The sequence below is a fragment of the Somniosus microcephalus genome, chromosome 3, assembly GCF_052327205.1.
Source record: "Somniosus microcephalus isolate GS21.2 chromosome 3, FLI_Smic_1.0, whole genome shotgun sequence".
Classification (NCBI taxonomy): Eukaryota; Metazoa; Chordata; class Chondrichthyes; order Squaliformes; family Somniosidae; genus Somniosus; species Somniosus microcephalus.
This window is the reverse complement of record NC_140989.1, coordinates 223387627-223414695: the sequence shown is the minus strand read 5'-3', so window position 1 is coordinate 223414695 and position 27069 is coordinate 223387627.

The window sequence follows — 27069 nt, the reverse complement described above, 5'->3', positions numbered from 1 at the left end:
GTTACCCTCGCTGCGTCGTTATCAACCCATACTTCCAGCAAGTTACGGTGCAAAAAATGAATTGGAGCTGAAGAGTGAGGGAATAAACCCAACTCTTGGATCTGGCTCCAGCAAATTCTGGGCCAATGTCTTGCTCGAGGGTTTCTCCCATGAGCGCTGGAACACACTGCATGTTGGGGCAATAGGACCCGGGTCCTTGCCCGCTTTTCCCGATTACGGTCACGCCACTACAGACAGTTGAGCAGCGGAAATGAGACACTTTCCCACAGGAAGGCGTAGCAAAAACCTGCAGCGCCAATAGTTGAAATGAAACCTATCCATTTTATTCAGGGGCCCGTTAACTTGCTCTGTGGAAGCTGTGTTAACCCTGCCTCATACTAGCATTCCTCTGCCACCAATTGTCGAGAAGGAAGAAAAGGCAAAGAAATAACTCTGAGTCCCAGCTCGGCCAACATCCCATAGGTGGGATAGCAAAATACTACAGATGCTGGAAATCCGAAATAACAACAGAAAATGCTGGAAAAACTCAGCAGGTCAGGCAACATCCGTAGAGAGAAATTTGAGTTGACGTTTCGGGTCGAAACGCTTCTTCAAAACTGGAAAGAAAAGAAAATATCACCCCAAACAGCCCTTCCCCTTCGCCTGGCACCTTACCGTGCAAGCACAAGAGATGTAACACCTGCCCCTATACCTCCCCCCTTCCCACTGTCCAGGGCCTCAAACACCCCTTCCAGGTGAAACAGCGATTTACTTGTACTTCTTGCAATCTAGTATACTGTATTCGCTGCTCACGATGCGGTCTCCTCTACATTGGGGAGACCAAACGCAGATTGGGTGACCTCCGTTCAGTCCGTAAGGGTGACCCGAGCTTCCGGTCGCCTGTCATTTTAATTCACCGCTCCATTCCCACTCGGACCTCACCGTCCTTGGCCTCTTGTATTGTTCCACGAAAGCTCAACGTAAACTTGAGGAACAACACCTCATCTTCCGATTAGGCACTTTGCAGCCTTCCGGACTCAATATCGAGTTCAACAATTTCAGATCATTACCTCGGCCCCTATTACTTTTTTACTCATAATTTTTTCCACCCCTTTGTTTTGGGTCTTCCTTTCCCCCCCCCCTTTCCTTTGGTTTCTCTCTCCCACCTGGCAGCTGTCTCTTACCCTGCCAGTACACTTCACACCTAATCTCAGCTGCCTTTTGTCTCCATGGGCCTATTACCATCTCGTCTGGTTTCGAATACCTTTTATTGTCTCTTTTACTTCTTTTGTTCGATCGCAGCCCTGCCTTCGATCTATTTTCTTTTCTTTCCAGTTTTGAAGAAGGGTTTCGACCCAAAACGTCAACTCAAATTTCTCTCTATGGATGTTGCCTGACCTGCTGAGTTTTTCCAGCATTTTCTGTTGTTATTTCCCATAGGTGGGCATGCTTTGAATGGAAAACGGCCGGAGGTAGGAGGAGCAGCAAGTCTGTGGAGGGCCGCAAATGGATGGCCGCAGGCTGTATTATGAGTGACGCTGCCTTAAATAAAAAGTTAAGCAGCATCATGCTCAATCCTCATGACATGAAGGCATTATGGTTTAAATACCTGACTCCACTGTTCACTTACTCAGAAACACCAAACGATTCTTTCTTTGAATGCTGCTTGCTTAGTACAGTAATAACGACATTCCTTTAGAGGAGCGGGGCACAGGGCTAATGTGCTGCCGTGTAAAATCTTAGCCAACAAAGATATAAATGTCAAGATCACTAACTTGCTTACAAAGTCTCCACAGATGCATCGTCTCTCAGCTAGCTCCTCCGGACCAGTCAAAGGACCATTAACCTGAGGTATTCCAATAGTAATTCCTACACACACTGCACAGGTGTGCGCAGCACAAAGAGAGGGTTGTACAGAGCAATGGTGCGAGTTTGGACATCGTCCTCCAACTCCATCACTGCGCCTCTAAAATCAGTCGAGGCAACAATCCATCCAGGGAAGTTAGTGCAGGTTACAGGATTCCCTTCCAATGAAAGCGGTTCTGTAAAATTCCCGAGCTCCAAGTTCTGTGGACACCACCCTTGCCCCGCTTATATTGGAGGGCAGTTCCAAACACTGGAGACTGGGGGTGAGCTCCAGAGACACAATGGTGGGCAAATCATCTTGTGCACATGCATTTGTGGGAAAGTCATGAATCACAGCTGCCCCCATGTTGCACTGGGGAAATGTACCACTCGCTCTGGCTCAATCGAATCACTTGCTGGTCGAATCTGGGGCAGGAGTTCTGGTGCTACGATTAGCCGCAGTGCTCAGTGGGGGACTCCCACTCCTGACCGCTTACCCAGCAACTCCCTGTTGGAAAGTGCCTCTGTGTTTGCACGTGTCAGAGCAGGGCAGGATTGGGCTTAGCTGTATTGCCCTGCACTCACTCACTGCCTTAACTCATACACAAAGAATGTGCCACTTGGACAAAGCACTGGAGGGATGGCAGTCACTTGTTGAAGTATAGCCCAGGATGTCTCGGCTATCTTCGAGAGAGAGGAGAGAAGAAAAAGGGGAAAAAAGTCAGAGAACGCTTTATTTATTTCCCCCCACTGGTTGTGGAGTTTCCCTGATGGATGGGAGGATAGATCAGGAAGTTGCATTGCTGGGCTGTATGGATAGGCTGAGTGCTTAGCACGCCCTTGGCCTAAGACATAGGGAGGGGCTGGCACCAGTGGTGGCAGCATTTGGGCAAGAGGCAACAATGCCCCTGACACATGACAGCACCACTCCCAAGGCGAGTCTGCTGTCAGTGCTGTGCTGTGATCTCCAGGGGCCATGATTCTTTCTGGTGTCAGAAATGGGTTATCAATGGAATCAGGAATAAAGATGCAGTTGTATTTTAGGATTTATTTTCTCAAAAAACTCATATTTTTGATTCAAATCAAATATTTTTGAACATTAGCCGTGGCTCAGTAGGTAGCGCTCTCACCTCTGAGTCGGAATGTCGTGGGTGCATTTACATTGTAACTGAGGCACACCTCAGCTCTGTGAAAGCTGGCAGTGCAGGGAGACACTGTACTCCAATCTGCTGTTAATCCTGCTGGATAAGACGATGTCTTCATAAAATAAAGATAAAAAGAAAGAACTTGCATTATATAGCACCTTTCACGACCTCAGGATGTCCTAAAGCATTTTACAACCAATGAAGTACTTTTGAAGTGTAGTCACTGTTGTAATGTAGGAAACATCATACGGTCTGCTAACATAGAAACATAGAAACATAGAAGATAGGAGCAGGAGTAGGCCATAATAATAATAATAATAATAATAATCAACTTTATTGTCATTGTTAGTGCACAAGTGCAGTACAACGAAATGTAGGCTTGCGGCTCCCGCGAGTTAAACATTTAAACATTCAACATACATTTGGCTTGTAATACATTAACATAAACATAACCATAATAAAGTGCATTGGCAGATGTGCAGGCTTTAGAGTTTATTTGTGGAGTTCAGTAGGATGACAGCCCTGGGAAAGAAGCTGTTCCTAAATCTGGTCGTACGGGTGCGAATGCATCTGTAGCGTCTCCCAGATGGCAGGAGGGTGAACAGACTGTGGCTGGGGTGGGTAGGGTAGCCTGCTCCGCCATTCAATGAGATCATGGCTGATCATCCAAATTCAGTACCCTGTCCCTACCTTCTCCCAATATCCCTTGATCCCTTTAGCCTTAAGAAATATATCCAACTCTTTCTTGAATATATTTAATGAACTGGCCTCCACCGCCCTCTGTGGCAGAGAATTCCACAGGTTCACCACTCTCTGGGTGAAGAAATTCCTCCTCATTTCAGTCCTAAATGGCTTACCCCTTATCCTTAGACTATGACCCCTGGTTCTGAACTCCCCGGCCATCAGAAACATCCTTCCTGCATCTAGTCTGTCCAGGCCTGACAGAATTTTATAGGTTTCGATGAGATCCCCTCTCAATCTTCTAAACTCCAGTGAGTATAAGCCCAATCGACACAATCTCTCGACACATCACAACTACAACTACTGCCCTTTGCCTGACTATTGCCATAACCCTGCCATATTCAGATGTTTAGGTAGTAACCTACGAGCAGCCTGCCATTGATCACGGAAAGGACACCAGAAAACTCGCTCCCAGTGTAGCTGCGACATTTGGTTTGTTTCTCCTAGGGCATTTAGTCCTCACTGAAGGGCACTCACATCCTGTCCCGTGCACTTTCCAGTCCCACTAGGTCCTCCTGGCCTCTGATGTTGGGGGTCAGGGATGGCGGAGGGTGGGAGGTCCCATTTCCAAGCATCTGCCAATGACCTCTTTGTCCAGTCGTGTGATAGCATCAGCTTGGTGCCTCCTCGCTCAGCATGGCTCAGATTGGGAACGGAGCAAAATGGAGGGGAGGGTTAATCGTGTGACCCTTACTCCATGGGCCCACTAGTTTGTATGCCAACACTGGCCCAGAGAATCGGCTTTATGGAGTCAGAGAGTTAAACATTAATTATAACTCAGTGCCTCGGGATGAATGGAGTAACATCTGGGACCCAGACGGCTCAATCCCTGTTCAAGAGACTTGAGGACTGGTAGTAAGAGGCAGCTTACATGAGACAACAGGGAGCATTAAAGCAGCAGGCAAGCTCTTATTAACACTCATAAAATAGACTTACTTTGGTTATTTTATTTGAAAGAAAATTAACCCCACCTCTGTTGTACAAACAGAACACACAACAGGAAGCCATAAGCCTCACGTGGTCCAGAAGTCAGAAAGACTCACCTCTGTCCCAGTCTTTCCATATCATCAGGCTATTCCTGTGTGGTTTTCCCAGTGTTTTCATTTCCCAAGTTTTTTATCGTCTCCTGAAGGCACTGACTCTTGCTGGGGTATGATTTCACCTAAGCGCCCATTCTGATTGTGTGAGCATTGATAGTGTCAGCAGGACATCTGGCTATGAGACACAACACACTCCGTCCTTGCCCACTGTCCATCCAGGAGGGGCCATAGGATGGCAAAAAGGAGCAAGAGCCTGGTTGATTTATGTTTTCTCCCCTCCGTGACCTAGTGGACCTTCCCTTACCTAGCGCCCCTACCTGCTGCACTGGCTGGGACTTGGTAACCTGGGATAGAATGGGGATCATCTCGACTATATGGCTTTATATTACGCCAAGTAGTCCCTTTACCAGTTAGGCTTCCCATTATCTATTTACTTTTCCCGTACAATTTCCTGTGCATGCACAGGTCTAAATAATTGTGAGGCAATTATTTCCATATGCACAAAGGTACAGACAAATGAGGGACACCATTCAGCCCAGCTAGCTCAATGTAGAACCCTATAGTCCCCTCTAACTTTCCTCATGAATAATTCCAGAGTTTCTGCCTCCCCATCTCTTACACAGAAGACCATTCTAGGTATCACTCCTTGTGTGAAGAAATGCTTCTTGACATCAGTCCTGAACTTGCCTTTTTCCAGTTTATACCTGTATCCCCTTGTCTTGCAGTTGTGGTTTAACTTTAAAATATGCTCAGGATTAACCCTATTTACATCACTATCATAATTCTCTGTAAGCTTCCCTCTCACGCACCTCTGTTCAAGACTGAAGAGTCTGAGTTTTTCTAGCCTTAGTATCTTTAAAGTTAAATTGCACAATATGCAGACTGTTTTTCTTTGTCTTTGTTTGTTTTTTGTTTTTCTTCTCAGTGTCTTTGTTTCTCTTGCTGTTGCTTTTTATTCCTTCCTGTCTTTCTTTCTGGTCAACGTTTCCTGTTTGTTTCTCTCACTTTCTTCACCCCCTCCTGTAAGTCAACCAGACCCTGGCACCACAGACCCCAGTATGACGCTCACTGTGCATATCCCCAATACGGCTGCAGCATCCACTTGGCTTTTCAGAGAATTATATTGTGTGTTTCAGAAGTTTACTGGGTGAAAAATAAACACAAACATCTGGAAAGGCATCGGAAACAGCAGATTCATTGGTTTGCAGGTCTCCCAGGATCAAGGAATAAATTCTGCATTCTGAAGCTTTGGTATCAAGAATAGGTCCAATACATCAATTGAACTTGTTACTTCATCCCATCATTCAATTCTATCAGTCCCTTCTGCCAATTCATTCTGTTATTCCATTTCATCCCATTACTTCATTTCGCCAGTCCCTTCCTTTAATCTATCCTATAACCATTCAATTCTATCAATCTATTCCATTTATCCTTCATATTCATAACATAATAAGGTTTAAAATAATGATTGAGAAAGACATACATAAGACAAAGACCGAAGTAACAGCTTGGAAAAAAGCTAATTTTGAGGGGATGAGAATGGAACTAGGAAAGGTAAATTGGAAAAAAATGTTGACAAACAAAGAGATAGAACAGCAGTGGGAAATATTTGAAATGGTGATCAATAGAGTCCAGGAGAAATATATTCCTCTTTAAAAGAAACAAGAACCAATATTGAAACACCATGGATGAATAAAGACATAAGGGTAAAATTGAAACCAAAGGAAAAGGCATACTCTAAGCACATAGACAATAAAGGAGGGGATGACAAAAGGGAATATGAAGAGGCTAGGAAAGATGTAAAAAAAAACAATTAGGAAAGCAGAGGAACTATGAAATTAAATTATCAAGGAATAAAGAAAAATGTAAAGCATTCGACAGGCACATTAATAACAAAAGAAAATCAGGTTAAGGATAGGGCCACTAAGGGATGGACAAGCTAAACTTACAGGCAATGACAGTGAAATGGCAGAAATATTGGATAGTTGCTTTGCCTCAGTATTTACTAGGGAGATTAACAAGATGGGCATGACATTAAAAGAGAACAAAAATGATATAAAGACATTTTAGATAGAAAGGGGGGAGATCATTGATAAACTAATCAAACTTAGAAAGGATAAAACCACTGGTCTGGATGGATTGCATCCATGCATATTAAAAGAGGTTAGGGAACAGATAGCAGAAGCACTACTACATATATATAAAAATTCATTAGAAAATAGGGAATAGTGCCAGAGGACTGGTAGACAGCTAATATGATTCCTATATTTAAAAAGAGAGATAGAACAAGTCCAGGGAACTATAGACCAGTTAGCTTAACATCGGTGGTAGGAAAGAAAATGGAATCTTTACTCAAAGATGCAATTGATGAACATCTAGAAACCGAAAATATAATAAAGAGTAGTTAGCACAGTTTTTAAAAGGGGAGATAATGCTTGACTAACCTTACTGAATTCTTTGAAGAAGTAACAAAAAGTAGACAATGTAGTAGATGTAATATATTTGGATTTTCAATACGGTACCGTGTAGTAGATTTATGACTAAGGTCAGAGCATGCGGAGTCAGGGGACTGGTAGCAGAATGGATAGCAAGCTGGCTACAAAAACAGAAAACAGAGTAGGGGTTAAGGATAGCTATTCAGATTGGCAGAAGGTAGGAAGTGGCATTCCACATGGATTGGTGCTGGGATCATTGTTGCTCAGAATTTACATTAACAATTTGGATTCAGGAATTGGAAGTACAATTTCAAAATTTGCAGACACCACCAAATTGGGAGGTGTAGTTAATACTATGGAAGAATGTGACAAAATACAAGAGGACATTAATAAACTTGTAGCATGGATGTATAATTTGCAAATTCATTTCAATGTAGCTAAGTGTGAGGTGGTGCATTTTGGTAAGAAGAATAAAGAGGCCACATACTGCTTGGATAATAAGAGTCTAAATGGGGTAGAGGAGCAACGTGATCTATGGGTACACATTCACAAATCACTAACAGTAGCAACGCATGTTAATAAGACTATAAAAAAGCAAACCAAGCACTGGGGTTCATTTCTAGATGGATAGAATTGAAAAGCAGAGAAGTTATGTTAAAATCGTATCGAACCTTGGTTAGACCACACTTGGAGTATTGTGCACAGTTCTGGTTTCCATATTATAAAAAGAATATAGAGGCACTGGAGAGGTTGCAAAAAAGATTCACAAGGATTAAACCAGAGCCGAGAGGATATACTTTCTCTGGAAAAGAGAAGACTGAGGGTTACCTGAAAGAGATCTTTAAGATAATGAAAGGGTTTGATAGGGTAGACGTAGAGAAAATGTTTTGTGAGTCCAAAACTACAGGTCATAAATATAAGATAGTCACTAATAAATCCAATAAGGAATTCAGAAGAAACTGTTTTACCCAAAGTGTGGTAAGAAGGTGGCATGTACTACCACAAGGAGTAGATGAGGCAAATAACATAGATGCATTTAAGGGGAAGCTAGATAAGCACATGAGGGAGAAAGGAACAGAAGGATATGCTGATAGGGTTAGATGAAGAGGGGTGGGAGAAGGCTTGTGTGGAGCATAAATGCCGGCATAGACCAGTTGGGCTGAATGGCCTGTTCCTGTGCTGTATTCTCGATGTACATTGATGAATTACTCTGTTTAATTAGTCCCTTCCATTTATTAATCTCATTACTCCATCCCATTAGTCTAGTCCATTTATACACCCTGCTACTACTTTCCAGCAGTCTGCTACATCAATCGATCTCATTGCTTCATTCTATTAGTTCCTTCAAATAATCCATCCTGCTACTCCATCCCATCAGTCTCTTCCATCAGTCTCTTCCATCATTCCATCCCATCAGTCTCTTCCATCAGTCTCTTCCATCATTCCATCCCATCAGTCTCTTCCATCATTCATCCTGTCACTCCATCCCATCAGTCTCTTCCATCATTCATCCCGTCACTCCATCCCATCATTCTCTTCCATCATTCATCCTGTCACTCCATCCCATCAGTCTCTTCCATCATTCATCCCGTCACTCCATCCCATCAGTCTCTTCCATCATTCATCCCGTCACTCCATCCCATCAGTCTCTTCCATCATTCATCCCGTCACTCCATCCCATCAGTCTCTTCCATCATTCATCCCGTCACTCCATCCCATCAGTCTCTTCCATCATTCATCCCGTCACTCCATCCCATCAGTCTCTTCCATCATTCATCCCGTCACTCCATCCCATCAGTCTCTTCCATCATTCATCCCGTCACTCCATCCCATCAGTCTCTTCCATCAGTCTCTTCCATCATTCATCCCGTCACTCCATCCCATCAGTCTCTTCCATCAGTCTCTTCCATCATTCATCCCGTCACTCCATCCCATCAGTCTCTTCCATCATTCATCCCGTCACTCCATCCCATCATTCTCTTCCATCATTCATCCTGTCACTCCATCCCATCATTCCATTCCATCATTCATCCCGTCACTCCATTCCCTCCGTCTCTTCCATCATTCCATTCCATCATTCATCCCGTCACTCCATCCCATCAGCCTCTTCCATCATTCTATTCCATCAGTCTCTTCCATCATTCCATTCCATCATTCCATCCCATTACTCCATCCCATCAGTCTCTTCCATCATTCCATTCCATCATTCCATCCCATTACTCCATCCCATCAGTCTCTTCCATCATTCCATCCCATCATTCCATCCCATCAGTCTCTTCCATCATTCCATCCCATCATTCCATCCCATCAGTCTCTTCCATCATTCATCCCGTCACTCCATCCCATCATTCTCTTCCATCATTCATCCTGTCACTCCATCCCATCATTCCATTCCATCATTCATCCCGTCACTCCATTCCCTCCGTCTCTTCCATCATTCCATTCCATCATTCATCCCATCATTCCATTCCATCCGTCTCTTCCATCATTCTATCCCATCAGTCTCTTCCATCATTCCATTCCATCATTCCATCCCATTACTCCATCCCATCAGTCTCTTCCATCATTCCATCCCATCAGTCTCTTCCATCATTCCATCCCATCCGTCTCTTCCATCATTCCATCCCATCAGTCTCTTCCATCATTCCATCCCATCATTCCATCCCATCATTCTCTTCCATCATTCATCCTGTCACTCCATTCCATCTGTCTCTTCCATCATTCCATTCCATCATTCATCCAATTACTCCATTCCATCAGTCTCTTCCCTCAGTCTCTTCCATCATTCACCCTGTCACTCCATCCCATCAGTCTCTTCCATCATTCATCCTGTCACTCCATCCCATCAGTCTCTTCCATCATTCTATTCCATCATTCCATCCCATTACTCCATTCCATCAGTCTCTTCCATCAGTCTCTTCCATCATTCCATCCCATCAGTCTCTTCCATCAGTCTCTTCCATCATTCCATCCCATCAGTCTCTTCCATCATTCTATTCCATCATTCCATCCCATTACTCCATCCCATCAGTCTCTTCTATCATTCATCCTGTCACTCCATTCCATCAGTCTCTTCCATCAGTCTCTTCCATCATTCCATCCCATTACTCCATTCCATGAATTAATTGCTCAAGTCTATTCCATTGGTTCATTCCTAGAGTCCATTAACTGATTGTACTGAGGACAACCATCTTCACAAATGAAATCAGGCAGTTTATGAGCTCAGTTGCACTGACCTGTAAACTGACGCTTTCTATTGAATGAGCCACACTGAGCAGCTTAGCATCTGCAGATGACTCTGCTCTGGGTTTGAAAGCTTGTGTATTTTTTTTGTAGATGGATATGCACGTCTTCTATGTGAGCTGGTCCTACTAAAACAAATCATTTAAATCCAGTGTTTTCTGAAGGAAATGGAAACAGAATCGCAGAGTAGTTTGTTCTTCTGTTACAAACTGTATCCATTCTTGGAAATGGAATTATTTGGTCCCAGCTTATACGTATCAGGGTCCAGTGACACATATTCTTCCACATATGGTGTTACAAGACTCTCTTTGGCTATCCTCCCAAACAAGCAGAAGTCTCCATTTCAGAAATATAGTGGAAAATATCCCAAGTGTTTGCATTAAAGACTCCAACACTAATATTTTTAAGCAAAATTTATGAAGGTAGTAGACCGAAAAGCTGAACAGGATAAGCTAGAGGAGGATTTGAATATATTTGGGGATTGGGCAGACAGGTGGCAGATGAAATTTAATGTGACAAAAAAAAAATGAGGAAGCGGCTATTACTCAAATAGAAAGAAAATAATGTGTTTGGAAAATGAAACCGATCTGCGGGTCCTGATTGATAATTAATTGAAGTTATCACAACAATGCTCGGCGGTAGTGAGTCAAGCAAATCAGATGTTGGGATGTATTGAAAGGTCAATATTGAGCTGAAATTGTGAGGTAATTCTGCCACTTTATAAATAAATCATTTGTGTGACCACACTTACAAAACTATACAATTCTGGTTGCTACATTACAAATACGTTATTGAAGCTATTGAAAGGATACAGCCTGCGCTTGAAGGGAGGTAAATTCAAAACTAATCCATGGAAACAGTGAGCGAGTGGTTAATCTGTGGAACAGGCTCCCTAGGGAGACGGTGAAAGCAGTTAGTATTGATTAATTCAAATGCAAATTAGATAGATTTCTTTCAGAAAATAATATTTTGGGATATAGTATATGAGTAATTTGAGACATGATATGTGGTAAGTGCTTGGGAGGCAAAAGGTGACTTTAGACCTATGGTTCCCAAAGCTATCCACCACTGGGGGTTTCCTCACCTCCTGTCTGGGTCTGTTGTAGACTAATTAATAGAGATTGATTGCCAGGATTAGTCAATAACTCCATTATGGTTGTATCATGCGACTACCAGGATGGTAGAAGGCGAACTAGATGGAGCTTGGTCTTTTTTCATCTAGCAATTCCTATGAGAGCGGGATACAATTTCGTGTGGTACAGGACCTATATGACACTACTGCTCCTGAAACTCACATTACTATACAAAATACAATTGTCACTGAAATTCAAGGTACTGTACGACATTCCAGTCACTGAAAGCTCAAGGACTTAACATATATTACTGTCCCTGATTCTCATGGTGCCGGATGACAGTCCTGTCCCTGATTCTCATGGTGCCGGACGACAGTCCTGTCCCTGATTCTCATGGTGCCGGACAACAGTCCTGTCCCTGATTCTCACGGTGCCGGATGACAGCCCTGTCCCTTATTCTCATGTACGGCAAGGACCTGCATCCCAACTTTCCACGGGTGGCCTCAATTGTTTTTATTGAGAATCCTAGATGAAGGACTAAGATCCATAATATTGCTCAACACCATCAATAATGAAAAGAGTCACCTTGAATCAAGAAGTAGATGTTCGGAGAAAGGGAAAACTAAAGGAGATGAGAATTTGCACATATTTGGGACCCTGGGAAATAATGGGTTAGAATAGTGCTGAGCCTCCGAGTCAGAAGGGCGTGTGTTCAATTTTTACTCCAGGGACTTGAGCACATAATCTAGGCTGACACTTCAGTGCAGTACTGAGGGAGTGCCGCACTGTCGGAGGTGCTGTCCTTTGAATGATACGTTAAACTGAGGCCCCATCTGCCTTCTCAGGTGAATGTAAAAGATATTCAAAGAAGAACAGGGAAGTTCTCCCTGGTGTCCTGGCCAATATTTATCCCTCAATATCACTAAAACAGGTTATCTGGTCATTATCACAGTGCTGTTTATAGGATATTGCTGTGCATAAATTGGCTGTTGCATTTCCTACATTACAACAGTGACTACACTTCAAAAGCACTTCATTGGCTGTAAAGCACATTGCGACCTCCTGAGGTTGTGAAACGCGCAATATAAATGCACGTTCTATCTTTCTTTGGGAGACAGTTGAATTAATCTTGATTTAAACATGGTTAGAATGCAGGGAAGAGGAAGAGCATGTAGGATGACGTACTTGGAGATGATGGGAAGGTCCTGAGAAACAAGACCATAGTAGAATTGCTAAAATAGAGGAACCCGGAAGTTTGCAATGGTGAGAGAGATTCGAGTTTGGAGGTTGAGATCGTGGCCCCTGACACAATTAGTGAGTAACACTGCTCCAATTCAATGGAATTAAGTTAAAGTACAATTCTGAGGCATTTGGGAGTAAATGAGGATATTAATGACATTAACTGCACTGAATGTCTATGTTGCCGGTCAATGACTTAAATTTGAGCATATATTTGAAGTAGTGTAACTGCAGGTCAATTGACGGCTAACAGTCAGCCCATAATTGGTGTTTAAAATTATGGAAGGATGGGACAGGGTAGATAGAAGCACACTCTTTCCAGTAGTTGAGGGGGCAAAAATGATGCAAGATTAAATGTAAGAGATTTAGGAGAGAGGGCAGGAGAAACTTCTTGAATTCACTGCCAGGGTTGGTGATTGAGGCACAAAGAATGTCAACATTCTAAATCAGATTGGAGAGGTGGATGAAGGAAGAGGGGATGACGGGATATGGGACCAGGGCAGGTAAATGTGATTAGGACTAATTGCTCGCATGGACTCTAAATGCTGGCATGGACTGGTTGGGCCGAATGGCCTGCTGTAACTTCTGTGGAGAACTCCTGGAATGTTAGGAGGTTTTTTTTTGGCATTGAATCTTTGAAACCAAACAACAGGCAGGAAATGATTGGCTGTATCAGTCAGCAAGAAACCTTTTATGGGGATTTAATTGATAAGTAGGAAGCATTAAGTGTGATTTATAGCACTTGAACGTCTTTTTTTTGTGGGTGGGGTCCAGTCGAATGGAAAGTTGCAAGCAGCAGCAATCTCATTATATTCAGGAAGCCTATGAAGGCCAGAAATGACTAGCATTCACCAGCTAAAGATCCCTCAACTGACTGGCTGGCGTTTGGTTACATGATGAAAGTAACTGAAAGAGCAAATGCTGGAAATCAGCAGCAGGTCAGTCCGTACCTTCACCTGAACCTTGGTGGTGAGGGAGCTTGATGTGATTACATCATTGGCATCGTCACTGTGATGCCGACTGCTTTGACTGTTAAGCACTTTTTAGTGCGCCTTTTCTCCCGATCCCTGGTTCTCCCTGGGCCGCACACTAACTGCGGCAAAGGAGTCTAGCAGCTCCCCGTGCCCTCCAGCACCCCCCCCCCCCCCCGTACTGTTCTGAGCTCCCTGGCGGGGAGGCAGGACAAGGGAACCTTCGGAAGGAGTCCCTTCTGATCTGCTCTGTCGTGTCTGGAAACATCTCCCGTTGGCGATGTGGGCAAGACCGAGAACTTGCCCTTGCGCCGGACGCTGGGCTGAAGTCCAGCACCGCGCCCGCTGGGCACTGTGCTGGCATGTCGCTGCACCCAGTTTACCGCCTCTGTTTTCTCACTCCGCTCTCCTTTTGGAGGCCGGCGCCTTTACACCTCCCTGAATTTTGATGGGAACGCTCTGTGAAAATCGCATTGTTTTGGCCGGTACAGGCGAGCCACAAGTTCAAACAAAATGGCGACCCCCCCCTCCCCACCAAACAACCATTGCTGGTTACCATTTTAATTCTGCCAGCAGCGGTGTGCATTTGCCCTTCAGAAGGCATTCCTTCCTGATCACAGTCAGTATCTGATAGTATTACAGCATCATTGACTTTGTTTGTCATTTACCTCCCCCAGTGCTATCGAGGATAGACACTTGTACAAGGCAGCATGCCAAGTACAGCAACAAAGTTATCTGACCTTCTGATAATGCATTATAATTTCTTCAAGTATTATCAGAAGGCAGGGGTGCTGGGACTCTGCAGAAAGAAAGAAAGACTTGCATTTATATAGTGCGTTTCAGGGCCTTAGGAAGCCTCAAAGAGCTTCACAGCCAAAGAAATATTTTTGAAGTGCAGTCACTATCTCCCTGCTCATATTGCAGCGCAGCCTCTGGAGGCAGCGCTCCATTATAAACAGGTATAGAAGGAGCAGTAAGTTCTCATCGGCTGTTTGACCTTGTTGAAGTGAATGAGGAAGACTCCGCAAGTAAAAGAAGAAAAGGAAGACTTGCATTTATATAGCACCTTTCTCACTCTCAGGATGTCCCAAAGCGCTTTACACCCAATGAAGTATTTTTGAAGTGTAGTCACTGTTGTAATGTAGGAAACGCGGCAGCCAATTTGCACACAGCAAGCTCCCGACAAACAGCAATGTGATAATGACCAGATAAGCTGAATTTTAGTGATGTTGGTTGAGGAATAAATATTGGCCAGGACATCGGGGAGAACTCCTTTGCTCTTCAAAATAGTGCTGTGGGATCTTTTACGTCTACTTGAGAGGACAGACGGGGCCTCAGTTTAATGTCTCATTCAAAAGACTCTTTAGCCCAGGAACCTGTGCTGATGTTCTCCTTTCCTATTTGCCTGCAAAGAGAAGTGATGATATAGAGGTTTTAAAGACTTTAGAGGAAGAAAATCCACATGGAAAGTTTTAAAGTGAACAATGTTTGCATGAGATGCAGAGGAACCTGTTGGGAGGAGCAGAGCTGATAAGCAGGGGCTTCTGAATCGGTAATGTTCTCTACCACACCAATCGAGCCTCTCAACCCGCAACCCCTCCCCCTCCATGCCCCAAAATAATGCAAACTAAATCCTTTATCTTTTCTTATGGAAAGCAGAGTCGGAACTGACTGTCAGGGGGAGGATGTTGGCCTGTGATTAACTCTTTCTGTTTGGAAGTGAAGTAAACAGATTAGCACCTTGAGCCGATCAATTGAGCTCCAGCACTAAATCCAGCACTTTCTTTCACTGTGGCAAAATGCCGGAAACATAACCATCTGATCCCTTTAAGTGTTGCCAAGGAGGAAAAGGAAAACCAAGTACCCATGGAGGGACCTGGACAATGCGTCTTCCCCAGCAGGATTATTCGGTGATGTAGCAGTCCCAGAAAGTTTGCAAATATACATGCACAGGCTCACATGCTGGCATGTACAGATCAATACAGATGAGACATTAAACCGAGGCCCGTCTACCCTCTCAGGTGGATGTAAAAGAGTCCACGGTACTATTCAAAGAAGAGCATGGGAGTGCTCCCCGGTGTCCTGGCCAATCTTTATTCCTCAACCAACGCCTAAAAAACAGATGATTCGTTCATTATCACGTTGCTGTTTGTGGGAGCTTGCTGTGCACAAATTGGCGACTGCGTTTCCTAAATTACAACAGTGACTACACTTCAAAAGTACTTCATTGGCTGTAAAGTGCTTTGGGAATTTGTTGTGAATGACTCTGTCAATCCCCTTGGGTTTGGGCCAATTCTCCCCCCAGCACCTTGGTGAAGTGACGTCCAATACAGACATAGAATCCGTCGAGAAATCAGATAAGCTGGAAACCCGAGTAAGCTTACAAACCAATGAGTGGGCAACTTTCCCAAAGTATTGTTGGAATGGTTCTTGCGAGCTCTGGCATATAAAGGGTCACTCTCAAACTACTTGCGAGGGGGGCGGGGGTGGGGGGAAACACTTCTTTCTTTGCAGCCACATCACAGACTGTTGAGAATGCTACTGAAGCACACTGTCACGTCTCTGGTTTGACACTGTCAATGTTAAAGTAATCCAAACCCCTTCACTCCAGGTGAAAGTACCAGATAACTGTACAAGATACTTTGTCAAGAAAATGGTGCTCTATAAGTTTTGACACTTGTACTTTGAGCAGGGCTAGACACCGAGCAGGAGTTTGAGAGGAAGGTGAGGTAGATTTTGAGGAGGCTTTTGAAAATGCGGTGAGATGTGGCAAGTTGGGGGGTGGGGGGGTGGGGGTTGGGGGGAACGGGTGATCTTTGAGAAGAGAATTCCAGATTGCTGAGAGTCGGTGACTGAAGCCTCTGCTACCGATGGAGGGGGATTTCAGAGGTCAGAGGCCAAAGAGTGGCGGATACAAACTGGAACGTAGGGCTGGAGGAGGCTGCTGAGGAAGAGGGGAGAGAGGCCGTGGATGGGGTTTAACAGGGGCAAGGATGCTGAAATCAGTGCGTTTTCTTCTATTGACATGACTCATTGTTACAATCAGCCTATACATGCACATCATTCTTGTGCTTCAATGTAAATGATACGCACAGGTAATATTACTCCGAGAGCTGTGCAAACCAGGAAGTTACAAGAACAAAAGAAATAGGAGCAGGAGTAGGCCATTCGGCCCTTCGAGCCTGCTCCGCCATTCAATGAGATCATGGCTGATCTTCTGCCTCAACTGTGCTGGGACTAGAGTCCTGGCAAATCGAATAACTAGGGCTGTAGAGAGGGCTTTAAACTAATTAGTGGGGGGGAGGTTTTAAGAGAGCGAAAAATAAAAATGACAGCAGAGAAGGCAATAGAGCAAGGTAGCAGTGGGGGAATTAAAAACCAGAGCGTGTCAAGAAGGGACAGAATGTATATAATGATAAAGGTAAAGTAGTAAAAGGGGTAAAAGCAGGAATAAGTTGTCAGAAAACCTATTTGAAAGTTCTTTATCTGAATGCACGCAGCATTCGTAACAAAATTGACGAGTTGACGGTACAAATAACTACACATGGGTATGATCTGGTGGCCATTACGGAAACTGTTGTATCCGTGTGTTAATGGAGACACGGAATGCAGGAGTTGGTTTAACAGGTGTTTACTGAACAAAGCCTGGAGGTGAACTAAAAGATACAAGACGCTATACAGGCTTATATATCCGAGTGGTCACTACCGGTATTACAGTACACAGGGGCTCTTAAAGGTACATACACTACAATTCCTCCCCTTTTAGATAATTAGTACATAACATTTTAAGTAATCATTAATTAACATGTTTACAAGAACAATAATCTACACATTTGCTGCAGTTAATCAATTATAAGTCAGTCTCTCTGGAGGCTTCCTGACTCGGTCCGGATAACGCCTCGGTGGTGTAGTAGTTTTCGGTGGTGTAGTAGGTTCTTTTGGCAAGGTCGATTCGGCTTGAATGCCAGTGTCGGGTTCATCTGGTTCCAGTATCACCGGATCGGAGGTAGACACTATGGGTATCTCTGCTTCATCATTAGGCATATAGAGTTGTGGTGTAGGTTGTCCCTTTTCGGATGACTCTATGATCTGGTCAGCATGGCGCCTTATTATGCTTTCACCAATGTCCACGGTATACATCAGCGGTCCTAGTCGTGTGCAAATAGTTCCAGGCTGCCATTTCTCGGTACGGTAGTCCCGGGCCAAAACTTGTTGACCTATCTGGAAGGTTCTAGTTGGCCTTTCATTCATGCCTTGAAATTGCCGGTTCTCTACGTCCCTTCAGATGTTTGGCTTGATCAAATCCAGCCGGCATCTTAGTCTTCTATTGAAAAACATCATGGCGGGAGTTTGGTTTGTAACCACATGTGTTGCATTCCTGTATGCAAACAAGAAGTTATCTACCTTATGTTGTAGATTTATGTCTTCATTACCCATGGCCTTTATGGCCTTCTTGAAGGTCTGGACAAACCTTTCAGCTAATCCATTGGTGGCGGGATGGTATAGGGCGGACGTGTAGTGCTTAACCCCATTGTTTTTTAAGAACTTCCTGAATTCTTCGGACACAAATTGCGGTCCATTATCAGAACAGATCTGTTCAGGCAGCCCATTCCTGGCAAATATGGTCCTTAATACTGTGATGGTTTTTTCCGTGGTGGTGGAGGACATCTTTATTACCTCCGGCCACTTGGAGTGTGCATCAACCGCGATTAAGAACATTGAGTCCATAAATGGACCAGCAAAGTCGATATGTACCCTTTGCCATGGAGATGAGGGCCACTCCCATGGATGTAGAGGGGCTTGTGGTGGGGCGTTTTGGACCTTCTGGCATCCTAGACAGCTCTTGGTCATTTCTTCGATGTCTCCATCGATACCTGGCCACCACACAAACGCTCTGGCTAGGTTCTTCATTTTCACTCCACCCAGATGCCCCTCATGAAGCTCCTTTAGCACTTTATCCTGGAGTTTGGGTGGAATCACCACTCTGGATCCACACATCAAGGTTCCTCGGCACACTGACAGCTGTTCTCTTCTTTGCGAGAATGCTGGCAACAGTGATTCGCCATGTGCTGGCCATCCCTTCACCGTTAAATCGTAGACTCGTGAGAGAGTCGGGTCATTTCTCGTTTCCTTTTCAATGGTAGAATTTGTTACTGGTAGACATTCCACTATGGTTGAGTGGAACATCTCCACTGGGTCCACTGTAGGTGCCTCTTCTACCGTTGGCAACGGTAGGCGCGATAAACCGTCAGCATTCCCATGCTGTTTTGATCCTTTGTATTCTATGTCATATTGGTGTGCCCCTAGGAAAAGGGACCACCTCTGTAGCCTTTGCGCTGTCATAATGGGAACGCCCTTTTTAGGGTTGAATATGGAGACGAGGGGTTGATGGTCAGTCAACAAGGTAAATTTTTGTCCGTGTAGGTAATGGTTGAATTTCTTCACTCCCCACACCAGGCTGAGTGCTTCCCTGTCAATCTGGGCATAGTTACGCTCAGCTGAGTTCAATGAGCGTGACGCAAAAGCTATCGGCTGCTCCGAGCCATCAGGGAATCTATGCGATAATACCGCTCCTATGCCGTAAGGGGATGCATCGCACGCCAGTCTGATTGGCAGTGATGGGTTGTAATGAGCCAACACTTCCTTGGACGTGATCAAGCCTTTGCATTTATGGAAGGCACGTTTACAGTCTTCGCTCCATTTCCAAATTACTCCCGTTTGTAGCAGTGCATTTAGAGGGTGCAGAACAGTTGACAAGTTCGGTAAAAATTTATGATAGTAATTTATCAATCCCAGGAACAACCTTAATTGTGAGACATTTTCAGGTGCTGGGGCTTTTATGACCACTTCAATTTTTTCAGGTGACTTATGCAACCCTTCTTCGTTAATTATATGGCCACAATATGATATTTGTTTCTGGAAAAATTCGCACTTGGGGCGATTTGCTCGTAGGCCCCGTTCTCTCAGCCTAGTGAGCACCTGCTCCAAATTGGCAAGGTGCTCGTTGTCGTTTTCTCCTGTTACAAGGATGTCGTCAAGGTAGCATTGAGTCCCCGGAATCCCTTGCAGGACTTGCTCCATAGCTCTTTGCCAGATAGTTGGAGCTGATGCTACTCTGAAAACCAGTCGATTGTACTGGTACAGGCCTTTGTGTGTGTTTATCGTGAGATACTTTTTAGAGGCCTCCTCAACCTCCATCTGTAGATATGCCTGTGCCAAGTCAATTTTGGTGAAACGTTTCCCTCTGGATAGTGAGGCGAAAATACCTTCTATCCTTGGAAGAGGATACTGTATCGTGTGAAGGACCGGGTTTACAGTCACCTTGAAGTCCCCACAGATGCAAATTTTTCTCTGTTCTTCAGATTTATCATTATTCAACATTTTCTTCATGACCGGGGCGATGGGTGTTGCCCACTCGCTCCAATCTACCTTGGATAACACGCCTGCTTTTTCCAAATTCTCCAGCTCTGCCTCGACGGCTGGACGAATTGCGTATGGCACCGGTCTTGCCTTAAAAAACTTGGGAATTGCCGCATCTTCCACTTTTATTGAGGTGGTGACGCCTTTCAAGGTTCCTAGTTCCTGTTGAAACACTTCTTTGGCGTTAGCCAAGATGTCTTTTAATCGTTCAGGTATGATGTCATCATCATTTTTTTTCTTACTGGTTACCGTCAGTGCCTGAATGGAGTGCCAGTCTAAACGTATCTTCCTGATCCATTCACGTCCCAACAACGGTGGACCACCATCTTGCAGAACGTATAAATACAACTTCTGTATTTCCTTGCCGTTGTATACAACAGGCACCCTTATTTTCCCTCTGGGGTATACTTTCTGCCCCGTATAGGTCTTCAAGATAATGGATGTGTCTTTCAAAGGTATATGCGGAAATAGCCGCTCGTAATCCCGTCGACTTATGACGGTCAGAGCTGATCTTGTATCTAGCTCCATTTTAACTGGGGACCCCGCTATTGTGAGGGTAACCCAAATGGTCTGGTAATCTTCTTTGGCAATTACATTATGTAATTTGAGACAGTTTAGTCTCTTGTTTCCGGAGTCACTATCGCTCTTCTGGTCTTCGGAGCTACTGTCCGTCATCATTTGTACCTTTCTGTACTTTTCCTTATTGATTTATTTTCTGTCAGTGGATTTTTTGTTTCCAGATCGGCATACACGTGCAATGTGTCCCATCTTTCCGCATTGCCTGCATGCTTTGTCCTTGAACCAGCAGTCCTTCTGATCATGGGTGGATCTGCCGCAGCGATAACATCTCTGGAAACCCCGTGTCATTTCATGGGTGCCGAAGTCCTGTGGCTTTTGCCGTATCTCTGCAGCTCCTCTTGCTGCTGCTTCGTATGATACAGCCACACTGAAAGCCTTGTCCAGTGTCAAATCTTTCTCAGAAAGTAGCCTTTTCCGTGTTCCTTCACTTAGGAGACCACAGACGAATTTGTCTCGTATCGAATCTGCCAGTCCTGCCCCGAATTGGCAGTGCTTTGACAGCTTTCTTAATTCGGTGAGGTAATCAGCGTTACTTTCATTCTTGTGCTGATTCCTCCTGAAGAATTTGAATCATTCCGCTATCAGCAGCGGTGTTGGGTTTAAGTGCTCCTGTAGGGTATCAACAATCTCCTTAAAATTCTTGTCCATCGGTTTGGCTGGCGTGATTAAGTTTCGTAACAGCCCGTATGTCCTTGCGCCCATCAGATTTAGAAGTACCGATGCCTTTTTATCATCCTCTACTTCATTCGCTGTGCAATATACCTCCACTCTTTCCACATATGTGGTCCAATCCTCTATATCACTATCAAAAGCAGTAATATTGCCAGTCTTAGGCATCCTGAAAATCAAAAATGGCGCCTCCCGCGCTTTCCTTTCTTCCCTGCCGAGAAAAAATGGCGCCTCCCGCGCTTTCCCGCCGCTGCCACTGCTGACAACGCTGTTCTCCGCGGTTTTTATTTACACAGATATTTTTAATAGTTGGAGACTCGTTCCCGCCGGACTCTCTGGGACATTTCCCTCCCTCTGCTTGGTCCGAACGCCGACCTGCTTTGCAGCGCCGGCCATCTCCCGAGTTCTCCACCCTCCGTCTCTGTTTGCCTCCGCCTTCCGACTCGCTGCTCGGCCCCGCTGCAGAGCCACCCGATCGAGCCCCAGCCCGCCGCCCAGGAAGGATTAGTGCAGTACCTGCCACCAGCCCGGCTAGCTGGTGAAACCACAGTTTTTTTTTTCTTCGACCTTCGTCTGAGGAATCGATCTCCTTGAGGTGCTGCCGAATTGCAGGTAAGTTCATTTCCAATTCATCGCCACTGTTGTATCCGTGTGTTAATGGAGGCACGGAATGCAGGAGTTGGTTTAACAGGTGTTTACTGAACAAAGTCTGGAGGTGAACTAAAAGATACAAGACGCTATACAGGCTTATATATCCGAGTGGTCACTACCGGTATTACAGTACACAGGGGCTCTTAAAGGTACATACACTACAGAAACATGGCTGCAAGATAATCAGGACTGGGAACTAAACATACAAGGGTATTTGACAATTAGGAAGGACAGACAGGAAGGAAAGGGAGGTGGGGTTGCTATGTTAATCAAGGATGGAATCACTGCAATAGTCAGAAATGATATTGGGTCAAAGGATCAGGATAGTGAAATAGTTTGGGTGGAGATAAGGAATAAGAAGGGGAAAAAGTCACTCGTGGGCGTAGTCTATAGGCCTCCTAACACTGGCAACTCTGTTGGTCGGAGTATAAATCAGGAAATAGTTGGGGCTTGTAATAAGGGAACAGCTATAATCATGGGGGATTTTAACTTTCATATTGACTGGACTAATCAAATTGGGCATGGCAGCCTTGAGGAAGAGTTCATAGAGTGTATTAGGGACGGGTTCCTTGAGCAGTATGTAACTGAACCAACCAGGGGGCAGGCAATCTTAGATCTGGTCTGGTGTAATGAAACAGGATTAATAAAAAATGTCCTAGTAAAGGATCCCCTTGGAATGAGTGACCATAATATGGTTGAATTCCAAATTCAGTTTGAGGGTGAGAGTTGGATCTCAAACCAGCATACTGAGCTTAAATAAAGGAGACTATGAAGGTATGAGAGTAGAATTGACTAACGTGGACTGGGAAAACAGATTAAAGTGTAAGACGGTACAAGAGCAGTGGTCGACATTCAAGGAGATATTTCACATCTTTCAAGATAAATATATTCCACTGAGGAAAAAGGGGAGTAAAAGAAAAGACAGCCATCCATGGCTTAGTAAAGTAATAAAGGATAGTATCCGACTGAAAACAAGGGCATATAAAGTAGCCAAATCTAGTGGGAGGATAGAAGATTGGGAAGCATTTAAAAGCCAGCAAACAATAACTAAAAGATTACTTAAGAAAGGGAAGATAGATTATGAAAGTAAACTAGCAAAAAATATAAAAACAGATAGCAAGAGTTTCTACAGCTATATAAAAAGAAAAAGGGTGGCTAAAGTGAACGTTGGTCCCTTAGAGGATGGGACCGGGAAACTAGTGGTGGGGAACATGGAGATCGCAAAGATGCTGAACAAATATTTTGTATCAGTCTTTACAGTACAGGACGCTAAAAATATCCCAACACTGGATAAACAGGGGGCAATGGGGGGGGGGGGGGAGCAGCTAAAGACGATTAAAATCACTAAGGAGATGGTACTCAGTAAAATAATGGGACTTAAGGCGGATAAATCCCCCGGACCTGATGGCCTACATCCTAGGGTCTTGAGAGAAGTGGCGGTAGGGATTGTGGATGTATTGGTGATTATTTTCCAGAACTCCCTGGACTCAGGAAAGGTCCCAGCAGATTGGAAAACTGCTAATGTAACACCCTTATTTAAGAAGGGAAGTAGACAAAAAGCTGGAAACTATAGACCAGTTAGCCTAACATCTGTGGTTGGCAAAATGTTGGAGTCCATTATTAAGGAAACAGCAACAGAGCATTTGGATAAACATAATTTAATAGGACAGAGTCAGCATGGTTTTATGAAGGGGAAGTCATGTTTGACAAATTTGCTCGAATTCTTTGAGGATGTAACATATAGGGTGGATAAAGGGGAACCAGTGGATGTAGTGTATTTGGACTTCCAAAAGGCATTTGACAAGGTTCCACACAAAAGATTACTGATCAAGATAAGAAATCACGGGATTGGGGTAATATACTGGCATGGGTGGAAGATTGGCTATCTAACAGAAAACAAAGAGTTGGGATAAATGGTTCATTCTCGGGCTGGCAATCAGTAACTAGTGGTGTTCCACAGGGGTCAGTGCTGGGACCCCAACTCTTTACAATCTATATTAACGATTTGGAGGAAGGGACCGAGTGCAACATATCCAAGTTTGCCGACGATACAAAGATGGGAGGGAAAGCAATGAGTGAGGAGGACATAAAAAACCTGCAAAAGGACATAGACAGGCTAAGTGAGTGGGCAGAGATTTGGCAGATGCAATATAATGTTCGAAAGTGTGAGGTTATGCACTTTGGCAGATAAAATCAAAGAGCAAGTTATTATCTAAATGGAGCGAAACTGCAAAGTGCTACAGTACAAAGGGATCTGGGGGTCCTGGTGCATGAAACACAAAAAGTTAGTGTGCAGGTGCAGCAGGTGATCAGGAAGGCCAATGGAATCTTGGCTTTTATTGCAAGGGGGATGGAGTATAAAAACAGGGAAGTCTTGCTTCAGTTATACAGGGTATTGGTGAGGCCACACCTGGAATACTGCGTGCAGTTTTGGTTTCCATATTTAAGAAAAGATATACTTGGTCTCGAGGCGGTTCAGAGAAGGTTCACTCGGTTGATTCCGGAGATGTGGGGGTTGACGTATGAGGAAAGGTTGAGTAGGTTGGGACTCTACTCATTGGAGTTCAGAAGAATGAGAGGCGATCTTATCGAAACATATAAGATTGTGAGGGGGCTTGATCGGGTGGATGCGGGAGGATGTTTCCACTGATGGGTGAGACTAGAACTAGGGGGCATAATCTAAGAATAAGGGGCTGCACTTTCAAAACTGAGATGAGGAGGAACTTCTTCACTCAGAGGGTAGTAAATCTATGGAATTTGCTACCCCAGAGAGCTGTGGAAGCTGCAACATTAAAAAAATTTAAAATGGAGATAGACAGTTTCCTAGCAGATAAGGGAATTGGGGGTTACGGGGAGAGGGCAGGGAAGTGGACGTGAGTCTAGATTCGGATCAGCCATGATCCTATTGAATGGCGGAGCAGGCCCGAGGGGCCGTATGGCCTACTCCTGCTCCTACTTCTCATGTTCTTATTAACTCCATTCACCGGTCCTATCGCCATATCCCTTGATGCCCTTACTAGTCAGAAATCTATCGACTTCTGTTTTGAATATACCCAATGACTGAGCCTCCACAGCCCTCTGGGGTAGAGAATTCCAAAGATTCACCACCCTCTGTGTGAAGAAATTTCTGCTCATCTCAGTCCTCAATGCCCTACCCTTTATCCTGAGGCTGTGGCCCCTGGTTCTAGACTCCACAGCCAAGGGAAACATTCTCCCAGCATCCACCCTATCAAGCCCTGTAATAATTTTGTATGCTTCAATGAGATCCCCTCTCATTCTTCTGAATGCAAGAGAATACAGGCCTAGTTTACTCAAAGTTCCCAGGTTCGAGCCCTGGGGTAGGAATGGAGGGTCTGTGTTTGGCTTTAAGAGTCCCTGGGTTGGAGAGGGGGCAATAAATCAGTCAAGGCCCAGTCCTGAGTGCTACCGGGTCACCCCTGCTGGAAGGTGCACAGGTGAAGACATCAGGCAAGGATGGGAGCAGGAGAGGCTATGATGCTGTCTTGTGTTGAATAACTTACAGCCATTGAGTCTAGGCTTACATAAGAATGAGTGAGTGACAGCAAGGCTGCTGTGGTCCTTGGAACTGTCTCCCAGCACGGAATGGAGGGTGGAAAATGGCCACATAAATATTGATCGAGGAATCGCTTTATAGGACGTCTCAGTAACACACTGGGGCACACATTATGTCATCAGTATAGTGATAGGAACACTCACAGATCTGGCATCCATTTCTGTGTCTCAGGGCTAGGTGCTGGCATGCTAAAGGGCAAGGGGAAGAGGAGAAACACTTTACACAAAATGGGGCAGGTTGAGAAAATGGTATTCTTTCTTCAATATTTAGCCAATTTTTCTCCTAATGGTGCCTCTTCCCTCAGTTGCCCCTCTGCATTTGTGCTGTCCTACTCATCGATATCACGGTGCAGTTAACGCAGAGAATGACCCACCTTAGGTCACATTTTTCTCTCTCCTTCAGCCAAGATTGGAACCTTCCCCCTCCTCTCCTCCTCAGTGGAGGCCCAATTATAAAGTGACTCTTGGTGAAGACTGAGGTGCAAACCTTGGTCGCGGAGCTGGCTGATTTCCATGAATAACTTTTTAAAAAGACCCAAATTGTTGTCCTTGTGGAAATCCACGTTTTCTCCTGTGTGCACCAATGCCTTGAGCTGTGAGATTCAACTGAAATGGGTGCCAACCTCAACACTGTAAGGAGGGGGATTTTTTGGCCTTAATGGAGGATGGGATCATCAACTGCAAATCCATTTCCGTGTGCAGTGCAAACAATATTTTGTATGTCAGCAGAAATTAAATATCCGTTAATAGAAGGGAGCTACCTTCCAAAATGAGATTGCTTGACAGTTCAGAGAAGTTAAAGTCAACAGCCAATTTAAATGCGGTTAATGCTGCCCCTGAGATTTTGCTAATATTCCAAATGAATGCCAGTGAAAATGATGGGTGAGGCAAAGGCTCTGGATTGGACCTGAACTATGGCCGGCTGACCAGAGAAGGACACCCAGCAGCTCTACTTACAAAGTCCTTGCTTTCTTTGAAATAATTAATTATGCATCAGTGGTCCCAAGTGCCTGAGGCTAGTGCTAGTTCAGCAGGTACTTGTTTATTCCTGGCCCCGACCAGGGTTGGTGGTAACCCAGGGAGAGATTAAAAACTCAGGCCTGGTTTGCAAGGCCTCAGGCTTTATTTCATCCTTTTGTGAGACAGGCCTGACATGGTTCCCTCTCAGCTGCTGCCCTGTCTTTGACTCCACAGCCCTCCTTTGGAGCCGTATTTACTTGTCCAGCTGTTTGGAGGTCTTTGGTCTTTCATGAGTAACTAGCGGAACAAATCTCTTTACTACGGCACCACAGCTTATGCTCACTCAGTGCTCTCGGGTTACCAAGCATCTCTGAAAATTTCAATTATTTAATATCTGGGGCTAGTTTCCTTCCAACAAAATCTTTTGAATGATTAGAATAATAGATAACGAAGAGTTTAAAAAAAATCGCACCAGGAAATTAATCTTAGGCCATACACGTGACGGG